This window comes from Rhodnius prolixus, unplaced genomic scaffold, assembly GCF_049639745.1.
Source record: "Rhodnius prolixus isolate KJV_2025 unplaced genomic scaffold, Rpr scaffold_8, whole genome shotgun sequence".
Taxonomy (NCBI): domain Eukaryota; kingdom Metazoa; phylum Arthropoda; class Insecta; order Hemiptera; family Reduviidae; genus Rhodnius; species Rhodnius prolixus.
In genome coordinates, this window is record NW_027411593.1 from 8,013,717 (window position 1) to 8,036,301 (window position 22,585).

Genomic DNA, 22,585 nt, shown 5'->3' on the forward strand with positions numbered 1-22,585 from the left:
TCTTATAAAGGAAGTTTCACTGTTTACTTAAAGTAGGCAAAGAACTTCGTAATTTTTTGTTAAAAGAACAGGAAGTTCTTGAGATAATTTTGTTAGTTTTATAATATTCATTTAAGAATCCGACTTTCAAAATGGTATAATTTTTTTTTCTTTGTATAAAAGTTTGAAGTTATTTCTTGAAAATATAGCATTTCCGGTGCTTTTTCTTCTATCTGGAAGGTCTTAATGTCCAGCTACACTTTAGGTATTTGATAGGAACGGAAGCACTGGCTTTACTTTTAATTTTGTATCCCCCTAACTAATAAAAAGTAGCTATACGTGGTATTGAAACTGGAGATTTCCTGTTTACAAAACCACTCTTCGTAACCACTAGACCAACATCCAACCCTTCACTTCTGTTTAACTTTGGTTTTTAAAACAAAAAAGAGAGTTTAAGTAATGTTTTAAATTACTGAAACATTAAACTGATGCCTACGGTTGTTCTAAGCGATTTTCTGGGAAAAAAGTCACTCGGAAAATTTAAAAAATAAGAAATAAGCTTAGAATTGGCGGTAAAGTCGCCGAGAAAGCAAAATAATCATGAAAAAATTCCTCTCTCTCTCTTCTGCTTTGTCGACTAGTTCGCTGAGATGAGAGCGGATGCTTAGAGACGCTAACGTTGTACGAAACTCGTAAACACCGCCTTGCACAGTAAGGTCAGCTGTGTGTCAGTAAGAGCCAGAAGGTGAGTGGCCCCCCCCAGCATGAGAGAAGAAAAACAAAAACAAAAATGATCAGGGGTGCCACCTCAGCAGTTGATGCACCGTAAAATAATAATAATAATAATTTTCCGGATCTCCACACTGATCTTGGAATATTGTAATTAATTTATACTGAGTGTAATTATTTATTTTTTTTGTTTTTAGTTTATTTATTTTGCAACTGTAGTCAATAGAATAAGCAAAAGAGATGAGGGCAAGGAAATGGTGCAAATAATGTACACGAATATGCATATGCATATACATACATACACGCGCAAGAGGCGAGTGGAATGAACGACGACCATCCAATGATGGAAGCCGTTAGTTCGCCACATTAGCAAGCTTACAAAGGCAACCATCCTAGGAGATCGGCGTTATGTGTTGAGAGGGTCGCTTGCGTGGCCACCGCCGCTTTAGTCTGCGATGTGGATTTGAAGGAAGTGTTTGTAGTAGACATGTTGTGAATCAGAGAATTGTAATGACCTGTCTAGATTTGAGTGGATATTTATTTAAATTCTGAAAATAATGCCTAGATATCTATATATCGTAAGACTTCAGAAATTTTATTTACGTACAACTTCCGCTGTGTGAAAGCTCTTCATATTTAGAATTCAATTATAATATTAAATCGCCATCAAAAGAGAACACAAACCTAGAGCTAAGATTGTACATTCAAAATGTCTCAGAATGAAACAATCTTAGCACAATGTCTGATTCTATATAAATAGCGATTAAATATCTCTATTAAATTCTAAATACCAATTTTTTTTTTTTTAATTTATTTTGTAATTTACAATCTGTACACTGTACACAATAAGTAAATATGAAGAGTATGATGAACTGGTGCTGGAGGAGAGCAGGAGGAGAGAAACTACCCAGCGGTAGCACTCTCTATAGGAGAGAGGAGAATGTGAGGAGGAGAGAGGATAGATAGGAGAGATAGGAGAATAATGATTTAGGTCTTCAGACAGTAAAGAAGTCGCGGAGCCGCTGGTGATTCAGTCGGCGAGGAGTATTAGGGATGTCAGAGGAAGCGAGAGACAGTACAAGAGGATTAGAGCTAGTCGAGAGAGTAGTGTGGAATTTTTGGTATTTAGTAGTCTTGGCGAGTTGGTCTATGAAGGGAATGTTGAGGTCGTTGTGAAGAGTGAGGTTAGTCACCGTAGAGAGGAGCGTCAGCTATCTGTCGGAGGAGTTTTGATGGAAATGTCCTGTACTGTCCGTATGTTTTGTAGGTTTGGCTGAACCCCACAACTCTAGTCCCGTAAGTCCACCATAGGTTTGAGGATAGTGTGGTATATTAAGCGTTTCGAGTTCTATGGGTAATTTGGAGCGTCGTCCAAGAAGTCTGTGAAGAAGTTTCGCACGTTTTGTCATTGCTTGCCTTTAAAGTCCAGTGTGTGGTTTCCTCGTGAGCTAAATACTAATAAAATGGGCCCAGCGAATGTGCTACTTTATCGAATAAATCATATGGTTTGTCGATTTTCTGTGAGCAAATTCTGAGTTCAAAGAATTAGTTCAATTGTAATAATCCTCGTTGCAAGAAAATGCACAAAAAATAAAGCAATATTTTAATTAATATGGATTATTTATCAAATTTCCTTTTTACAGAGAGAGCTCTTTTTAATAAATAAATTTTTGTAAACAAAGTAAATTAAAAAAATAGATATTCATGAAGTTTATAGAAAAGAAAACTTTTAGGAGGAAAATATGTTGAAAATTTTCATAATCGTTTTTCATTTAATAAGGGCAACTATTCTTTAGAAATGAGTAGAACACAAGGGGAAGGGTTGAAAAGGAGGGATGGGGGATGAATATCGGGGGGATAAAGAGAATGAGGGGAGAAGCGCGGGGATGTGGGCTCCCACATGAATATTTAGTATTTCTCCACTAGTGCGTAAAGATGAGTTAGTGGTTGGCGTGATCAAAATTCTCCCTTCGACTTTAGTGCCCACGCCTGGGGTTTTATAAGGATTGTTTTCCTTTTTTCTTTATTTTATTTTTTGCTTTTTTGTTTGTGCTTCAGAATGTATTTTTTATCTTCTTGAAGTTACAAAAAGGCTGTTCTTTGTTTAACTTATCTTCACCAGCCTTGTTTTATGGAAAGTCAACTTGAGATTTTCTTTTATTTTTTGGTCAAAAAAGAAAAAACAAAATGAGGAGAGAAAGCCCCGAGCACCGTCTGGACACAGATTCTTCAATTAAATTAACAAAATAACTTTAAAAATGTACTAAGAAAAAAAATTGAAGACAATTTTTTTAAGTTAGAACTTTGAAAATAGAAAGAAATGAAACTGGGGTTTCGTTTACTCGAACATTTTTTTTTTTTTTTAATATTTTATTTATTTTGCGCATCAACAGCTGAGGTTATTAGCGCCCGGAGTTTTTTCCAGTGCACTGCCGGCCTCCGGACAGTTTTCTCTTGTTACAGACAGCACTGTCCATCTGTAAGAGCGCTGTAAGAAGCTCCTAGGAAGAGAAAATCTAAGGGTCAGCGGCTGGATTCGAACCCGGTACCCGTATAACTAATCCCTTCCCTAACATTTTTTATTATTATTATAATCATCATCATCATCATAATCTATCCTCTTCTAGCGCCTAGGCAGTGTTGAGGCCTTACATAATCTTTTCCATTCACTCCTATCCCTGGCAAGCTCCTTCCGCTTCCTCCATTCTACACCCTCCATTCTCCAACAGGTTCTCTCTTATCTCTTCTTCCCATGACCTTCGAGGGCGGCCGCGTCGTCTTCTTCCTTTTGTACGTGCTTCGTACACTGCCCCAGCAATTCTATTATCTGCCATTCTCATTACATGACCGAACCATCTGAGTTGATTCCTTTTAACGTAATCTCTATGGCCGGTTCAATGTCCAGTTCTCTCTTCTCACTGTTACATTCCTGGTTTCTATCTCTCTTCGTTTTCCCCGAAAATCTTTCTTAAATAGCGCATTTTCATCGCTTGTATCCGATGTCTCCTTAGTTAGAGTCCACGATTCACTAGAGTAAGATAGAATCGGTAGAAAAAACATATTTTAAAAACAGCGACTTTAGCTCGCGCAGAGACTTCTTTTCTTTCCTATAAAACTGTTTCTGGTCGGGGGGGGGGGGGGGTTGGTCTCCTCCAGGTGGTGCCCCTGGATACTGCTTCGGCAGGAACTGAGCTACCAACAGTGAGTTTTAACCTGAGGGCACGTAGACTGCTGTCTCAGGAATTAAAGCCCTAGATTATTATTATAAATTTATTAAAATTTACAACTGTAGGCGCAATTTCTCCAATAATAAATAAAAATCAGCAGACTGATTCAATGACACGGCGATGATAGCGAAGAGCAAAGCGGCAAAATCAAACACAAGTTAACATATGGGACCGCGCATAGTGGAGAGCAAAGCGAAGATAGAGCAACGCTATCTATAGAGAGTGTTTGTTTTCGCCGCTTTGCTCTCCGCTATCATCGCCGCTCCACTATGTTTCCAGCCTTACTGGTGGCTCTAGAAATGATTCAACTTTATAGAATTGCACCGCTGAATAAATCGCCAGACTAGCATCGTTTCAATCAACGGTTTAGCTTATCAGAGATCAAGAGATAAAAGAAAAACTGGTCCATGAAAGAGGAAGTTTAGAATTTGCGGGAGAGGAGAAAATGAAACTTCTTTTCTTTTCTTTTTTTGTAACCGCCAGAGATTTAAGGTTTCTTGAATTAAAGATACTTTTAGATCGGTATGAATGGGTTTCTGTTAGGGCAGACCTAGTATGGAAGCGTTTTAGTTATTCGGTGTAGAATTTGTGACTGTCTAGAACCAGTTAGATGTTAGAATGCTCGGCTGAACATCACACTTCGAGAACGTTATAAGTCCAAATCGATTTCAGTAACTGAAAAGTTATGGCTACTTTTTTTCAGGCCGGCTTTTTGTACATCTGCTAAATTACTAGCCTACTTAACTACTACATTCCTCATATTAACCATTCAATAAAACCCACGCCTAGACCGGATAATACTTATTAAATGAATAAAATAAATTATGAATGGACGAGCAGACGGCTTTGCCATTGTTATATTTATTTTGTACATTCCTTTTGGATATGTTTATGATTTCTAAATAAAATAATAATAACTAATTAATTATGAATGGAAAATTGTTCTTCAAATCTACATTTTGCAATCAGCTTAATTATAAAGTTAAGCACCCTATATCTTAAATAAAGAAGGAATTATGCTTTGATTCAGTAACTGGATCTCTTAGTACTCCAAACTCCAAACTAAATGCATGTGATAGAGCCACAATCTCCTGCCTTTCCGACAGGTCTACTTTGTGGGATTTTGCCACAAAGCCTCATTCAATCTTTAGATGTCAATATTATTTGGTAAGCCCACATCTAGATCAGTTTAAACAATGGCTAAACTTATTCTATATCCAGTTTAATTAGGTTAGATTTATACAGATATGTTCCATTTATATTCTAATAAAATATAATAAATATCTAAACATTATAATGTATAAATTATTTATAACAAAATAGGTAGTATGATATATTTTCTTGACCTTACCGCATCACGACAGGAAGTATGCAATCGTACAGATTTCCTATTTTAGTTTTCAGAGAGGAAAATAGAGGTTCTAATGTTCCAGACAGAAAAATCTGGTGCGGACAGAGATATCACTTTACAGGGGGAATTACCACCTCAATCCTAGGGTCCCGTTTTTGATAAAGTGAACAATTCTATGGAATACTTCAGGAGGAACTTTTTTCGGATTTAATTTTATCAGCAACACATTCAATCCCGTTTAACAGTACACAAGAGAGAGGATCGTAAAGTACAGGAAAGGAAATCCCTCCAATTCCCCCCCCCCGCCAGGAATACCTCCTTAATAAATGTTTTCGGAGAAAATGTTTTTTTTAAATAAAATTTGTAGAACTACATGAATGCTATTGGCTGAACAGTTTTACAGGAAATGGAACCTTTAATGAACAGTCTCCTTTTACCTCAATCCTTAGTTTTTTTTTGGCGTTTATTTAGTTATGATCAACGCATTTATGGCGTTTTAAGGAACAAGGATAACACATAATGTCCACACGCTAACAATATTTCACTATCTATGGGGCTCTTGTCGTCAGAGAGGAGATCGTGAGGCCAATGTCTTTTTAAAACTAACTAGGACTGTTATCTGGAAGCCAGGAAGTGTTAGCGTAAGATGTTTAGGCCAGTGGATTGTGATGAAATTGTAAGCTAAGATGGAATTTTCTATAACAGGGTTTGGGGTATTTCAACCCCCCCTTAGGTTTAAATTCTTTTAGGATTAGGTCACATTTAGAGTGTGCAGGAACATTAGTTAAAAGTACTGCACACTTGAGTTAGATTCTACGGAAATAGTCTCCTTACGATAGGCTATATACTTGAAGCGGATAAGTCATCATGATTATGTATATGTTTAGTTGAAGCTAAACCCAAATATAATACTTTAATTGATTGATTCTTGAGAAAATGTGAGTTTATAAATTTAAGGGATGGTACAATCGGCGAAACCGCATTCCTCCTCGTCGACCAGCTCGATGATGTAAGAAGGGAGCGCGGTCTGCATCCATTAGCCTAGGCTCCACCTTGTCTTGTTGAGCAAGATATGTGTGCGGCAGCCTGATAGGCCAATTGGTACCATCCCAGCTCTAGTGGCCTTTGTATGAGAAAAGAGAAAATGTGTGGTGGCATGTGCGCTAATGGCCATAGACGTCGATGCGCCGGCAGAAAAAAAAACAAGGTTTTGGAGCAACTTGTGTTGCACGAAAGGAATGTTTAAGTCTTGGTGAATGGTTTGGATTGGTGATGTAAGTAAGGAGCGTCCAACTATAGAGCGAAGAATTTCAGATTGCAAGGACTGAAGAGCCTTTGCAGGTTTAAGCTTTTGGTTGAACCCCCACAGTTCGATACCATATGCCCAGACTGGCTTTAATACACTTACATAAATAAGTCTTTTGTTGTTCAGAGTAAGTATTGATCTGTTGTCTCTTAGTCTTTTCAATAGTCGGAAGCTTCTATTGAGTTCTATTCTATCAAGTCGTATCTAAGGATTACAACCTATTTTCACACAGAGAAATGTTTATAAAAAAAATACAGATCTACGTAATTAGCAGAACTAGTGTTTTTTTTTTTAAAAAAAAAAAAGGTAGGATAATTTGAGCGAATCTCAAAAAAACTAAAAAGCCCATTCATTAAAGAGGTACTTCCGACTTTATCTCCCATGGGATCTCCTATGTTATCTCCCAAGAAATATCAAGATTTTAGGCATTTTTTTGTTTTTGTAGTTATGGTGGATACGTATTTCCCCAAAAAATGGACATTTCGATGAAATCTCCAAAATCTTCACGATGATTACCAGACCTTCTCTTTCTAGTCAAAATTAATAAACGTTAAGGCGATCTATTGCAGGACACACTAGTTGCTAGTCCGTATAAATATTACATAAATGTTGAAGAAAAGGAACAGCTATCCCCGCCCCCCAAGTATAAGGATGTTCTTTTGATTTATATGTTATTCCCTAGAAACTTCAACGGAGATAATTGCAGAATTGAGTCCATCCGGCAGAAGTAGCTAGAAAAGGACGAAGTGTATGCTCAGATAGCTAGATAATAAAAAGAGAAGTAGACGAAGACAAGGGAGCCTAGTATTGTGGTAGATTTCGGTGAAGAATCGCCGAGGAGAGGAAGGTGAAGGAGGAGTAGCTAAAGCAGTGATGTATGTGAAAGAAGCACAGGAAATGGGTCCTTTAGGATTATGTTTTATACATGAGAAAAGGAAATGGTAATACCTTGAGCGAGCTGATGGGCAAGAAGAGCAATCTGCATTGTCAGCTTTTTCAACCGTTCTACACGGGAGCTTAATAAGTATTTGTGTGTACATAACGTTGTACTTAGTTCGCGTGTGCTTTAGCCCGCTATTCATGGCCCTATTAGGCTATTCATCTTCCAATTATTAAAATAGATTGAAATTAATTTTTAAAGAATTAAAAAAACAAGATAAAAGCATTTTTTGGAGTGCAGCATTTTTTTTTGGGTGTAAATCTTTTATTTCTCAGCTCAATGCATGATCATGTTATCAACGTATTCTTAACAGCTACAAAGGAAATTCGGCGCCAATTAATGCAAACGATTCGTTAAACAATGAGAACCCAGGAATTTCGAAACAACTTATCTAAAAAAAAAGTGAAAAATTAATGGTTAATATTTAGAAAAGCAATACAATATAAAATTGTCTGCCAATCGAGATCGTGCAAGCCAGGCAACTAACTATCTGGTCAATCAGGACATAAGGGAAACGAAGCGGCTGGTTTATTGGCCCGGGAACTCTGCGGGACACTTCGTTGGCCCGGAGCCCTGTTTTGGGGTTCCGAAGTTTGTGAAGTCTGCGGCCATTATCTTATGGGTGCAGAGTAGGTCTCAGGAGTGGTGGCTTGCCACCACTGGGCAGAGACAGGCAAAGGAGTTTATTAAAGGATATTCTGACAGCAGAATTAATCTGTCAAGGCCGTGGGGGCTATAAGGATGATTGTAGGCCTATTAACTGGCCACTGCAGGCTCAGAAAACACATGCATCGCATGGGCCTGGCAGATGATAGCCTCTGTAGGTTATGTCAGGAAGAGGAAGAAACGGCACTGCACGTGTTGTATCAGTGTGAGGGGCTCGTGTAGCTAAGGATGCTGCTTCTCCGAGGAGGAAAAACCAAGGCCTGTGAGCTTTATCCAAGATTCGCTCTCCAGCATTAAGAGTCTGATTAAAAGGGTGAGGTTTAAAGTGAGGGGAGCCACAATAGATCCAAAGGGGTCGCAGTGCCGTAGGCCTTAAGGGCCGCCCTAGTCTAATCTAATCTAATCTAAGCCAAGCAACTTCTGGGCAAAATACCCAGAATGCTTCACCTCTTCCTTGTGCCCCCCCCCCCTTCAACCCGGACAAAGTTCCCTATGAACATGCCACCAGCGAAGATATGAGGTTTTGTTCCAAAGAGTGTCGGTAAAGGGATTGTGTCGAAAACCGGAATATCCTGAAACACCCTCTCGAATTTAAGTAACCCTTTTCGCTGATTTTGGAAAGCATATGTCCCTCACTTGAGAAAAAAAAAAGAAAAAGATTTCGTAAACGTTGGGCTAAATTGGAGGATGTGGCCTCTTTTGGGGAGTCCTCTTTTGAGGGCCAATCTGCCGGCTCCTCTCTCTCTCTCTCTCTCTCTCTCTCTCTCTTCTTCTAGATTTCCTAAAAAAGAGCCTCAGAGTTTTCATGAAGGATTAGGATTAAGATATGTTTCTCCAGTGAAATAGAGAAGAAGTTTTAGCCTCATGAGTATTTAATTCAATCTGCCCAGCAGGCTATCTGATCACAGCGATTTATCCCAGAGAACCTGTGTGGAAGATTACCAACTCCACGACCAGCACACTTTGGGGTGGTGGTGGGGTGGAATCTGGGGCGGGTCTTGCAGCAAGAGATTCAGGAGGATATCAGGAAGATTATCCCTGACTAATCGGCTCCTCTGGCGGGCTTGCTTTTCCTTTTGATTTGGGATATAAAGTGGGCCACCAGCAGCTTATCTCCACCCTCAGGTAATAAAGCATTAATTAGAACCATTTATTAGTTTCTGAGGCGATTCTACCGTACATTTGAATTTGATTTTAATTGCAAAATTGAAATCATTTGTTTCGAGTAATCTATTAATTCTTGCATATCAAGGAAATTAAAAATCATTTAATTTCCTTGATATATTTAATTAATAACACATTTTATTCATAAATTTTTATTTATTATTATTATTAAAATAAGAAAAATATCATAAAGCACAAAATAAAGTACTTTAATATTAAAATAAATAAAATGGAAGGAAATAAAGTGAGGATATTATGGAAGTAGATAATATAATCAAGATTATGAGAGCCGGTTTCATTTCCCAGGTAATACGGCGATAGATAAAACGCACTGAAATTGCTTTAATAATTTTAATCAGAAACCTAATTAGATCTGCAAAGGAAGATAAGGGATAGAGCTAAGTTATTATACATATTTACTGTGAGAATTAATTTAATTTTCTCAGTTAAAGAGAAACAGTTTGTAAGAGAAAGAAGTATCGTGATCGCGACAAATTTTAGTAAATTTTTGTTTTGATCAAGAGAAACAAGAGAAACAAATCTTTCTCTCTCTCAAATCCTGAGAAAAAAGGAGCAAAAAACCTGAACCCCCTCGCCGCAATTTGTCTTAAAACAAATTTTCTAAGAAAAAAAAAAATGATTGAATTAATCAGCTATAGATTTATGTGTATGTAAAAGTGCCAAAAAATCCTAGGAGGCACTTTCAATAAAAAAAACTCAAAACAAGAAAAAAAGTGAAATAATCCGTTCTTTATAGGGATATTTTGGCTGAGGGATTTTCGAAAACAAAAACAAAACCTAGAACCTGCGGGAAATAACGACGAGGTAGTACATAAGGTTAGGTTAGGTTGGATTCAAGTGAATTATTACTGAACCAAGAAAGAAAAATATTGGATTCAGTTTGTGAAAGAAGATTGAATTCCTGAAATATTCAAATGAAGGCTCTAAAACAACGTATTGCGTAACCAGTTGCCATAAACTGTGTAATACTGAGAATATTTGAAACAGGAATCACCCTTCAAAAGTACTGAGATTCTCCTACTTTGGACTCAGGATGGATGGCTTACAGTACTGAAATATGTGGCATCAATTGTTCTTAAAATGTTGTAAAACTCCATCAGAACACTGATATCAAAAAATAAAAAGATGTCAAGATAGCTGCTAGAGTGGCAAATAATTATACGGCTAGCTCAACAACAAAGTTCGGGTTCGAATCCAGCTGCTGACCCTTAGATTTTCTCTTCCTAGGAGCTTCTTACAGCTCACAGTCCAGTGATGGACAGTGTTGTCTGTAACTAGAAAACACTGTCCGGAATCTGCCGGCAGTGCACTGGAAAAAGCTCCGGGCGCCAATAACCTTAGATGTTGACGCGCCTTTAATCATTAAAAAAAAAACAACAAACAAACAAAGAAGAGATAATAAAGATGCAAGAGGCTGCAGAACCAGTTAACAACACAACACAATCAGTAAACATGATTTCAACTTAGCAAATAAAAGAAACTGACTAAATCTATACAAAATTCAAGTATCATGTCAGCCAAGATATTTAACAAAAATAAGGCACACATAGATCACTCTAAATTTAAGAAAATTTCTTGATTAATGAACTGTTTTTAGAAAATTAGAAGAGCTTAGGAGCTCAGAACTGGGCGGTAAACGAATTAAAAATTAACTAAGAAATTAGGTAACTTCCAATTATTTATTTCTTGTCTAATCTCTGATACCCTGGTAAGTAATAACAATGTACGGGTTACCAGAAAAGAAGAACATCTTGCGGACAATACGGCAGTGTTCTGGATCACCGTTAATTGCAGTTGGATAGAAATATTTCAATCCAATCTCAGGGCTGCTGCAAAGGAGGTGCAGTTCCAATGGAACTATGCCTGGTGCCTATAGAACTTAAGGCACTATCTGGACAGTCTCTCTCTCTTTCCATAGGCTTCCCACATTAGAGGCAAGGAGTCTGAATGAGACATTAATCATTAATAAATCCTAAAATTTATTTAGAAATCTTTACAAGATGTAACTCAAGTCTAATTTTAAAAAAAAAATTGTCTGTTATTCACACCCATAAGAGAACGCAGAGTGTGTAAAGTTCATAAAATTGAAGAAAGAGGTAAATAAAAATGGAAATGTCACCAATATTGGACACCGGTTACTATTATAGTGCCCTAAGGGCAAGCAATCTTCCTTTGTGGCACCTATATTACACATGTACCTGGAAATCAATTCAGAATGGTTCAGTATTTTTTAATATGCAACGTTACAAACTGATATATCCACAAAGGGTGCTATGAGAACTGACTCTAGGCAAAGATATCTAACAACAAAAGTTTGATACATCATCCGAACATAGACTTTTCAATCATCGACTCTTTTTTTTTCCACCATTTCCCATCAGATAACTTCCTTTTTGTCTCTTTTTGATGTGTCCTAAATAACCATTAAAGTTCAAAAGCAAAGAACACGAGGTATTGCTATTTGTTCTAGGGACAAGAAATTTGTTTCAATGAAGTACAAATGAAACAAACTGGTTTTGAAACAAAAAAATATTTTCTCTTACTGCTCTATTTGGAGTGAAATTTTAGAAATTGATTTGTCTCAGAGACACTAGTTTTGGAAACCCTGAAGACGAATTAAGATATTTTGGTCATAGCTCCCTGTATCAAACAGCTTAAGTTAAGGGAGATTCTCTTTTATTAGTATAGTACTGGAAAAAGCAGTATGACAATACTGACTAAGCTAGGACACTGTACCTTCAACAAGACTATTCCTGTATTTCTAGATTGCAATAGAAGAATTCACCCTCCACAAGCAGGAAACCCTTGGACTTAGCATAGAAGGAGACGTACAAGGGAGCTGTACAATTTGGTATCTGAACTTATTTTTAAAAGATATTCAATCTTAAAAAATGCTTGGTATCTTGAAGCATCAGACCCAGCAATGAGCCCAATTAATTTCTAAATCTAAACTGCAGTAACCCTTCCCTCAAAAAATGTCCAAATATTTTAAATATGTCGCGCCTTGAATTAGATCAATTTTCGAACAATACTTTATAATAATTCAAAGATCAATTTATATGAACTAGATCAAAGGTAAGCGTACTGGAATCCCCCAGCTGAGATGAAATTGGGTTCGAATCTAGCTTGGTGGCTCTTAGATTTTTCTTTTAGGAGCTTTTTACTCTCTAGCCGGTGACTGACACTGTTATCTTCAACGAGAGAACACTACCCAGAGCCAACACTTAAAATAGCTCCTGACACTAGGAAAAAAAGATATAATTAACTTTTAAATTAAAAATAAAAATTGTCAAGGACGTATTGACAACTTGTCAATATATGTGTTTATTTGAACAGATTGCAGTTTGTAAATCTCTAGTAAAATAATTCTATATTTGTAAAAATACAGTGTAATTAGAAAGAGACAAAATTTTAACGTTCAAACGGTATTTCAGTTTTTTTTTGTCTTTAATGCAAAAATATTCTACGGCGCCCTGAGCATCAACATGCCCTCTACCATCCTTGTTACGCCATGGCCCTCACATAGTCGGAGCCCATTCTACCATCTGTTTTTTTTTTTTGTTAATGGGTCTTCCGCAGTGAGATATTTATTTAAAATTGTTCTGCCCTCTACACCAACTCAGGATGTCTCCATAGAGCCAGGGAGTTTACAGTTACGGATTGCCACTCCTTAATGCTGGCCCATGCCACCTCCCTAATGCTCCGCTCCTCCAAAAATTCAAAAAAATCAGGCTCTACAAGGTCAGTTTTCGTGGCAAAGATAGGGCAATCTCCAGTTGATCTCATGCAACCTTTACCGCAACTAAATTTATAACAAAATGTATTTGCAAGTTGTAAATTTTGCACAGATTGCATTTTATTGCCTCAATTTGCATTCGTGCTTATTTTAAGCCGGAAATCATTTTGGAAAAGAAAAAAATACTGGACACTAAAGTCACGCAAAAACCACTTCCGCACTGAGACAGCTTTCAAAATTGAACCGAGACTTGATTTAGTCAAGACCTTCTGATATAATGGACCGGAAAGCATTAGTCAGCTCACGAAAAAGGAAATAACAGAGAATTCTAATTTATCTTTCTAAAAAACATTGCATGACTTTACATTTTATAACTATTATTTTTATTATTTACATTCATGTTAATAAACCCTCAACTTTGTCTTGGTTTTCTGATTAAATGAACATCATTCAAGATTAAAATAGTTTGGAAATCTATTTTTGTTTTTATAGTTAGTTTCTTTTTTTTTGCAATTATGAAATGCATTACTTTAATAAGAAAAGAAAAATGTAATTTCCTTTAAAAACCCATTTTTTATAATTGTCCAGGTAAGAAAATTAAGCACATAGCTTAATAAGTATAAATACATTCAAAAGTTTTTCAAATACACTTTTCAGATACGAAAACAGCAATGGCTGCAATTCCTTTGGGGAGTAGCTAGGTTCAAATCAAAAGAAACACATACCCCCCAAGAAGCTGAAAGCTCCCGCAACAACAAAAAAAATCATCATAGGGCACCAGAGCACAAAATCTACAGAACCTACAAGGAGTTGGGGATATTGGAGTAGTGGTTATGAAGCATGGATTTGTAAATAGGAGATTCCCAGTTCGAATCCTGCGTATGGCAGCTTTCTATCTTTTAGAAGAACTATTAATAGTAGAGTATTTGTTCGTATCCCCCTCCAAGATTCCTAATTGGTAGTTAGACGTTAAGCCACACATGAGAAATAGGCAATTACTTTACTTTTACTTTTAGATAAACTACAAAAAGACTCAAATAGAAAACATTCAGACGACAATTAAAAAAACGAAACCATCCTAAGATTACTGTTCATTATTTTTGGTGACTGAATCATAGTTTCAATTGGATGAAAAATTAATGCCAGTTTCAGTCGTGAAAACATTTTATTATAGATATGTACTGTTTTACATCATTAGAGGGTCAGTGTGTCTTCTGTCTTGTCTGTTCTTGGACTTTTTTTACATCCTAAGGATGTAAAAAAAAGAAAAAGAAAATCCATCTAAGGTGAACAATTACTCGACATATTGTTCTCAGTATTACTCTTTGTAAGAAAAGGAGATACTGTTACATTAAGTGGATCACAGTCAATGGAATTATTCTTCCAACTCCAAATTTTGATAAGACAGCCCAGATTTTGAAAATGTTTATAGATGTTAAATCCATACTGTGTTCTAGAATGACATTTCAAGGAGTATTAAATTTTATCCCTCGCCCAGGCTCAAATGAAGTTTACAGAGAAATGTAGCAATTTGTAGTAATAGATCTGCCATGAATTAAATGAGTAACTATGTAAAGATAAAGGAAACCTAATGGATTCAAATTTGGGAAAATTTTAGGTAAATATTGAAATATCTATTAATACTATATAAATAGTGATATAGTACAAAATACTGAGAAATGACACGTTAGAGAGATGTTAGCTAGTGTACTGAGCGAAGCTAAATAGATCTAGTGTTGCCATCTACTGGTGAGAGAGGACAAGACTTGGAAGGTTAGAAGAAACATTTCAACATAATTGAATGCATTCAGTTAATAGATACTCATTAATTTCTACCAGTAGATCAATTTGAATCCACTTTTCCTTGCACAGGTTCTCCTTAAAACATGTTTTTCCGTTAAAAAAATTGGAAAATAGAAAAAATCTACACGATAACATTTCTTCTTACGAGTATTAAGAGAAGTAATTGATAACAAACGTATATTTTGAATTGCAATAGTTCAACTTATATATTGCTTTTTTTAAGCTAGAAAAAGGCTGTCGTAAATAAAGGTTCATTGTGGCATAAAGCAGCTTAGAAATCAAAAGAGAAACAAATCTTTTGTGTTCTTAAGTTGACTAAAGAAAACTAGCAGAGCATACGTTTCATTCCTCCGACCCTATTCATCTTTTACATCATGCGACCTATATTCTAGAATTTTAAGTCTTATAGGTAAGTTGGGCCGTACATATCCAACAAAAATATGTATTACTGGAGCATGATGGAATCTTTTCTCTGTTTTGGAACAGTTAAGAGAGAATTAGGGGAAGAAGTTGAAGATAAGAAAATGAGAAAAGTGGACTGGAATTCCAGTTCTATAAAAATTTGCTTCTCTTAGTTTTTTTAAAGAGTTTGTCCATTTCCTAGATGCCCTGTAAAGTAGTTATCTCAAACTGGGAAAGTGCTAAATCGAATTAAACATCCAAATCGATGTAACTACAATCGCCGCCAAGGACAAAGAACCAGACGGACAGTGAAACCTTAAACGGATTATTTCAATCGGAAAAAGAAAAGCAGAAATGAAAATTGGGAAAGAAGGGTCCTTCTCAAAAAAATAAAAATAAAGAAAGGGCTCTATTCATTTTTGATCCAGACAATCAGCCAAACTTATGAATTATCTAAATGCACTAAAAAGCTAAAGATTAAAATTCACCATAAGAAAAAGAAATTAATGAATTCACTTTAAATTTTATGATTCTTCGGTAGAATTTAGAACAGAAGTGGTGAAAACCGGTGAAGAATTGCAAATTCAGTACACCTGGGAACACTTTCAAACAAAGGTGGATAATCAATCAATTCCTGGATAGAATTTTGGCTACAGGCTATCAAATGCAACAATGTTAATTCGATATTATCTGAGACTGTTCGGACATTCTGATGAATATAAGAACAAATGTCTGGGGATTTAAGAAGAAAAAAATGTTGAATGACCTGGAAAGAGTTCTAATGATATCCAACAATGACTTAACCGTTTATGGCTTAGCAAAATACCACAATAGTGCTGCCATCAAACAAATAGGCAAAGCAATGGAGTGTGTAAATCTCAGTCCTTACTCCATCAAGCCTAAGATAGAAAGGTTCTTGACGGGCCACTGCAGACTGAGTAAACACACGCATGGGCCTGTGAGCTGATAGCTTTGTCAGAAAGAAGAAGAAACCACTTCATCAAGAGATGATTCAGCTCTAATATGGGATTAGATTGCTTCAACTCTATAAACACCGCCGCGCTCTACTGCAGATGACTACAGCGCTGAACCTAATTAAACGATAAAAAAATAGAATGATCCCAAAATTAAGCAGTATATCATCCCCAAACAGTTATTAACTAAGACCAACAAGTGATACCAAAAAGAAATTCGTACAAAAAAATTAAGCTCCTCCAAAGTATAAGCTACAACATCTGGATTGTTACTCCACCAGAAACACAAAAAGCTTAAAAGACACTATCAACAAGCATTAATGTAAAGGAAGCATGAACAGAGCTAAAAATCGTTAAGTTCTATTATTAAGACTCTTCTAGAGCTGTAATGTACTTTCCAATTGTGAAAATTGTTGTTTTCTTTTCTTTTTTTGTAGGAGAGCAAACCTAAGGGGTCGCTACAGACAAGTGGTCACAAATAATGAATTTCTTAGTGAGTACAATCATGCTAGAATTAGGAACTGGAATGTCCAAAGAAGGGGAATAGTCAACTACTGCCATCAGGGAACGGTAATAGTAGTGAGAAGTTAACCATTTTTTTTTTTATTGCTATATGTGGGAGGATCAAGAAAAATTTACTCAAATTTTGGATAAAAACCATCTTTTACATTTATAAATAAAAGAATCATTTCGTACTACACGACTCGCAAATCGCATTCGAAATGGACTGTAATTTTTAAAGGGTATGGTGAATTTAGAGTAACAATATATTTATTTTTTCGTAAAAACTAGATCTTTTTTAAGTACTGTTAAACAGAAATCTGTAAAAGATAACTTAGATCTAAATTTAAGATTATAAGTAAAATAAGCGAGTAAGTAAACGAAAAATGAAAATAATTTCTTCAAAATTAATTGGGAATATTTTATGAATAGTATATTCAGTATTTTTTAACTAGTTAAAGGTTAAACGAGCTATGAACTTTAGAAGTTCATACCACTTTAAAAAGCTTCTTAAAATTCTAAACAGATTCAACAAGCTTTTGTGAGTGTATTTTCAAACATTAAATATCTTTAAGTGGGCATAAGTTTAAATTTTGCTTGAAGAATGAAGACTGGCCTTTTAACAAATACTTGCTTTTGTAAATTAAATTTACTTAGAAAATTCAAGATTTTCATGGTAGTTTAAAGGAAAAGTTAATTAAATATTGACCACTTAAACTAAGTGATAAGACAAGATAATGTTCTGAAGTGTAATTCGAATATATATTTGAATCCTAATTATGTGAAAAATGACTCAGTAATTAACAAAAACTCTTAACCTGAGAAAGCACTCAACTACAAATTAAAATTGCTCTTACCTTCAAATTTTAACAAACAATATAATTCCATACAAATATAGATAAATGATCACTGGTAACAGAATTTCTTTCGACTGAATTGACTTTCGAGAATTACATCTGCTCAAATTCTTTCTGAACGTTTTTTCATCCATTTTATATATTTTAAATTATTTCATGTACTTTACTTAATTTATTGAAATAAAAGTAACATGCATATTAAAAATGAATAGAGATTTACCCCCCAAAAAAAACTGGTCCACAGTAGCAGCTACCAAGAAAGGATGGTGGTTTCGATACACTTCACGAGTAATGTTTAAACAATCTATATTTTACTAATTTTATAAAAATTTACACGAAATTTAACAATCTACTCACTTTACAATTAATAATACAATAGAGAAAATAAAGAATACAAAAAATCACTTCATTTCATCACTGGACCGATTAACAATGGCTCCCCTTCACAATGGAAACCACGGCTGCAACAATGAAAGGATGTATAATTAAAATTAAAATTTTCATTATTTAAATATTTAAAATAAAATTAATAGTAATTTTAAACAATCTTTTTTAATCACAATTTTAAATTTAAATATTTTTAAACTAAAACCCAAAAAATTAAATGGTCATTTGCATCTGGTCCAGACTTCTCCATTCAGTTTCCGAAATCATGGCGGACAATGGATAATTTGGATGTTTTTGTAAGTTAATTTATCTATTAATAATTATTAACAAATGCAATACATTCATAAAAATTAACACAATAATTCATTTATTTGCCAATAAGAAACAAAATTATAAAAGAATCATTAAACTTTTTTATGGATGTATGAAGGTAAAAGTTGCAACTTCAAATTCAGTTTTCGAAGTAATAAAAAGTGTATTTATTGTTTAAAAAACGAATATATCAGAAAATTTATTCATAAAATTCACAAAAGAAATGGTATTTCTTTATAATATTGAAAATTTAATGGAAATCAAAGTAAAAAGTTTTTGAATTTATAATGTCCTACAAATCAATTTTAGTTTTATGAAAGCTTTTACTTTGTTAATTAGTACGTTATAAATGTAATAATTTAATTAGTTTGGAAGATAAATTAACTATCTTACGATGAACTATAAGTTCATTCTGTAAGAAATTTGTCTTTAAGAAGGAAAATTTCTTTGTATTATGGGTAAGAATATTGAAGAACTAGTATTTCTTATTGCAATTGGTATAAAACCATCATAATTTTATTGAAATCTGAATGGTAGATATCTGCTTTAATAAATTAATATTCATATTTTGTCAATTAACTTTTCTAAAACTATATTCAATCTCAAGATTAATTCAAACAATTAAATGTATCACACGATAATGCTTTCAATAAGAAATTAGAATCTGAGATTTCTTTTATACATTTTAAGTAATACATAAAATTGTTTAGTTGAAAATGCAATGCTAGTTACAAAAAAATATCTTACAATTCGATAAACCATGATAGTTTCCTTTAAAAATTCTGTCAGGTTTTGATTTTCATCCATCAACATTACGGATTCTTTCATCAAGTTTTGTGCAGAATATTTAACTTTACGCAATGATTAATACATTTGAGTACTGATTAACTGAGATTTTTTTCTTACTTTTTTCCGTATATCCATAAAGCAGAAGAATCACAAATTTAAAATTGGGAAATTAAAATAATTGTATTTTTTAATGATTCAATTTTGAGATTACTAATTCTTGATTAAACAGTGAATCACAAAGCAATTCAAAGTATTCTCTGAATTATTTTCATGAATATGAAGGAATCAAATCAAAATAGATTCCTTATTTTATATTTGAGAACTTTTGAGGGCATTCCCATTTATACAAGGAATCAAATTCTCCAAAACAATAGTGAAACATCCAAGAAATGTGAATGAAAATCAGAGTTAAAGAAAACAAACATGCTTTTATGACTAAAAAATCAACATTAGTAATATAGGTTAAGAATGTAGCATACATTCCCAATAGTAAAGAAAACATACCTGATAATTTTTTTTTATTTCCTGATAGCCAATAATTTGATCATTCACTTTTTATTGATTAAAATTATTCTTGCACACAGCACAAAGGATAAGCTCCAAAATGTTCTTATTTAAGTATCATGTAGTTATTAATCCATCAATTATAAATAAGTTCTTCGTACCAAAGAAAGTTATTAGGGTTTTATGTTGAATTATCCAAATCAAAGCCGTTTCTCTGCAATTAACGAAAAACACAAGTGAAATAAGTAATTTCTTTCCAATTTCATCTATGTAGCTACTTACATAGTCGGTTCCTTAAACATCCAGCTGTTTATAGCTCATTAAACTGTCTTATATATGAAAGATTATAATCTAACATACAATATTATAATCATGTTTACAGAAGATACGAGAGTTTGCTGAAAACAGTTATGGCCTGTTTGAAGAGTGTGCGCGTATGGCGGATCGTGGATGTAACTTAACCTCCCAGACATAGCCTAAGGTAAGAGAACTTGCTCAGTGATTTAGGTAAATTCAGTTGATTAACAAGATCATCCATGTTACTTGTATTATAGAATCTACTAAAACACAAATGAAGTATTAAAATCAATTATGTTGATTTGATGTCGTCAAACAATTAACATTTTTTTGAATGAATCTGCAAACAAATGTTGAAAAAAGTTTATCTATGATAGCTTTATTCACAGGTTTTTAACTTACCTAACATTTTTTACCTTACAAAAATCTTGTGATAACTTTAAATCAACATCAATGCTGCACTATTATCCTTGCACTGGCGTAATTACAGTTTGTTGTCTTGACGCACTAAATTAGAATAAAAAAAATAGCCGCATAAAGAAGTTCCTGAAACAACTATCACATTTGCCAATTCACCAACAGTTTTAGTTTACAAAACCTCATGGCTTATTCTGTATAGCTAAGAACCGCGAACAGCGAACCATTATTTATCACATGTGATCTGAATTTTCCCCCACCAATTGAATATTTGTTTTGATCGCTTCCCCACTTAGAAGTTATTCAATTATTTAAGCAAATGCCTGGTTTCTTTTCTGAGGAAGAGCCCGCCCTCTATGAACTTTGTAAACTAACTTCTTTTGGCACTATATGATGCGGTTCTACTATACATACACGTTATTAAATATGAAAAAGTAGTTATTATTCATTAGTCAATTTATGATTGCCTTGAAATAAACTCAATCTTTCAAGCGTTAAACATTAAATGTTACTTAAAGTTTAATTATCTAACTGCGAGGAAGATAATCTTTGAAAAAAAATTGTGAAAATTCCTTTAATGGAAATATAAACGTTTTTTAATTATAATTGAGCTTAATTTGGATGTAAGCTTACATATCTAATACAAATTTATACAATTATGTTAAACATACACATTTTAACATGGTTATTCGTTAAAGTTTGGTTGATTTGAGAATTCTACTTGAGGTTATTGATTCTTTAGTCCATTAAGTTTTCTCATCTTTAAAATTAAATTGGGATATTTCCCCTTATCAAAGTAATTACCTTCACAGCGTTAATGTTGGAAATTTGACTTAGTTTTCAGCTTACTTACTTAATTATTTACTGTATGGCATTAGATCGTTGTTGAACTGAATCCAATTAAAAAAGTATTTGTAAAGTAGTGTACAAATTAAACAGGAAAAGAAATCCATAATAAAAAAAAAAGGATAATCTTAGCCCAATCTTAGTCCAGGTTCATTAGCAACTAACATATTTTTAATCGAATATCCTTCTTAATACATTTTTGCAGGAAGACATATCCTACCTTAAGAAGAAGGATGTTTAAGGTTTTAAGGTTTTTGTTCATTCCTATCAGCCAGCTATTCTCTTTTTTTCTAGGAGTTGCTCAGAGTAGTTTATTGTTAGAGTTAGGAAGGGATATTTTTTTTCCCTGGGGTATTCGGAAAGGGTTTTGGCCACCAGCAATGGTTTATCCTAATCTACCGGCTCTGCGGTCCCTTTTATTTTGCTAGGAAGTCTGTTACCACGGTTCTTATACTCTCTTTAGAGCTCTCCCAGTCTTTTCTGGAAGAGCTTGGTTCTCTTTTGGAACGGGGCATTGCCAACTCAGAGGGCACATGAAGCAGCTGAGTCTAGAACTTGGTTGATACTCACCAGATTCTGTGTGGAGATGGAGGAAACTACAATACATCTCCTACCTGAATACGGTGCCATCATCCAATGAAGATTTCAGACTCCTGTGAAATTACCAAATCACAAATCTTGACCAATTAATGCCCAATACTTTACCATAAGTGGTTAACACCATTAATTTTTATGTAAATAAAGATTCAGGCTTATATAGGACACTTGTTTGAAGGGATGCTGTGGCCATGTCTAACACAAATTCTTGTATTTTGTACATCAAAAAGCTGTTGCGTTCCTTGCCTAGACATGGCAAAAAGAATTCATTGGAACTTGTAAATGACTTTAAGTTAGGCCAATCACTATAAAATCTTCTCTCCAGGAATATTGTTTTTAATGAAGCTTCAGGTGAGCTGTGTGACTTCATGCTTCCTTCATCTGTATCTATCCAGTTTTAGTGAACATGTTCAATATTAAATAACCTTCCTTTTTTTACTGAAAATTTTAAAATTTAGATTAAAAAAACCGGGTTAGTTTTTTATCCCGTTTTTTTCGTTAAAATGTTTATTTTCTCTCAATCACAAATATTTAATTCCTACGTCTTCCACCAGGTGATTTATTGCATTGAAGGCTTGAATTCTCTGTTTCCCAAATGTTATTAACACTAAACCTACCACGACCGGTCAATTGACTGTTTTTTAAATTTGATTTAAATTTTCTAATTACAGCGTCATCATACCGCCATTAAACTTCACGGCTTTTCCTAAAATGTGTATACAATTGTTTTTTTAATATTCACTTCTTTTCCTAATATTTGATTTTTGAGAAAAATTTGTA

The 22,585-nt window shown here is 34.3% G+C and overlaps 1 protein-coding gene and 1 long non-coding RNA gene across 3 annotated transcripts in view; both read right to left on the reverse strand.

Annotated features, from left to right (window-relative positions):
• The window catches only part of LOC141450799 (ras-GEF domain-containing family member 1B-like), a 450,679-nt gene that overhangs the window by 175,865 nt on the left and 252,229 nt on the right, over nucleotides 1–22,585 (reverse strand). The window lies entirely within an intron of this gene.
• Nucleotides 17,946–20,631, reverse strand: LOC141450798 (uncharacterized). Its single transcript, XR_012456331.1, has 4 exons — nucleotides 20,348–20,631; nucleotides 19,931–20,208; nucleotides 19,649–19,862; nucleotides 17,946–18,117 (listed from the first exon to the last, which is right to left on the reverse strand). It is a non-coding gene; the product is annotated as an uncharacterized lncRNA (long non-coding RNA).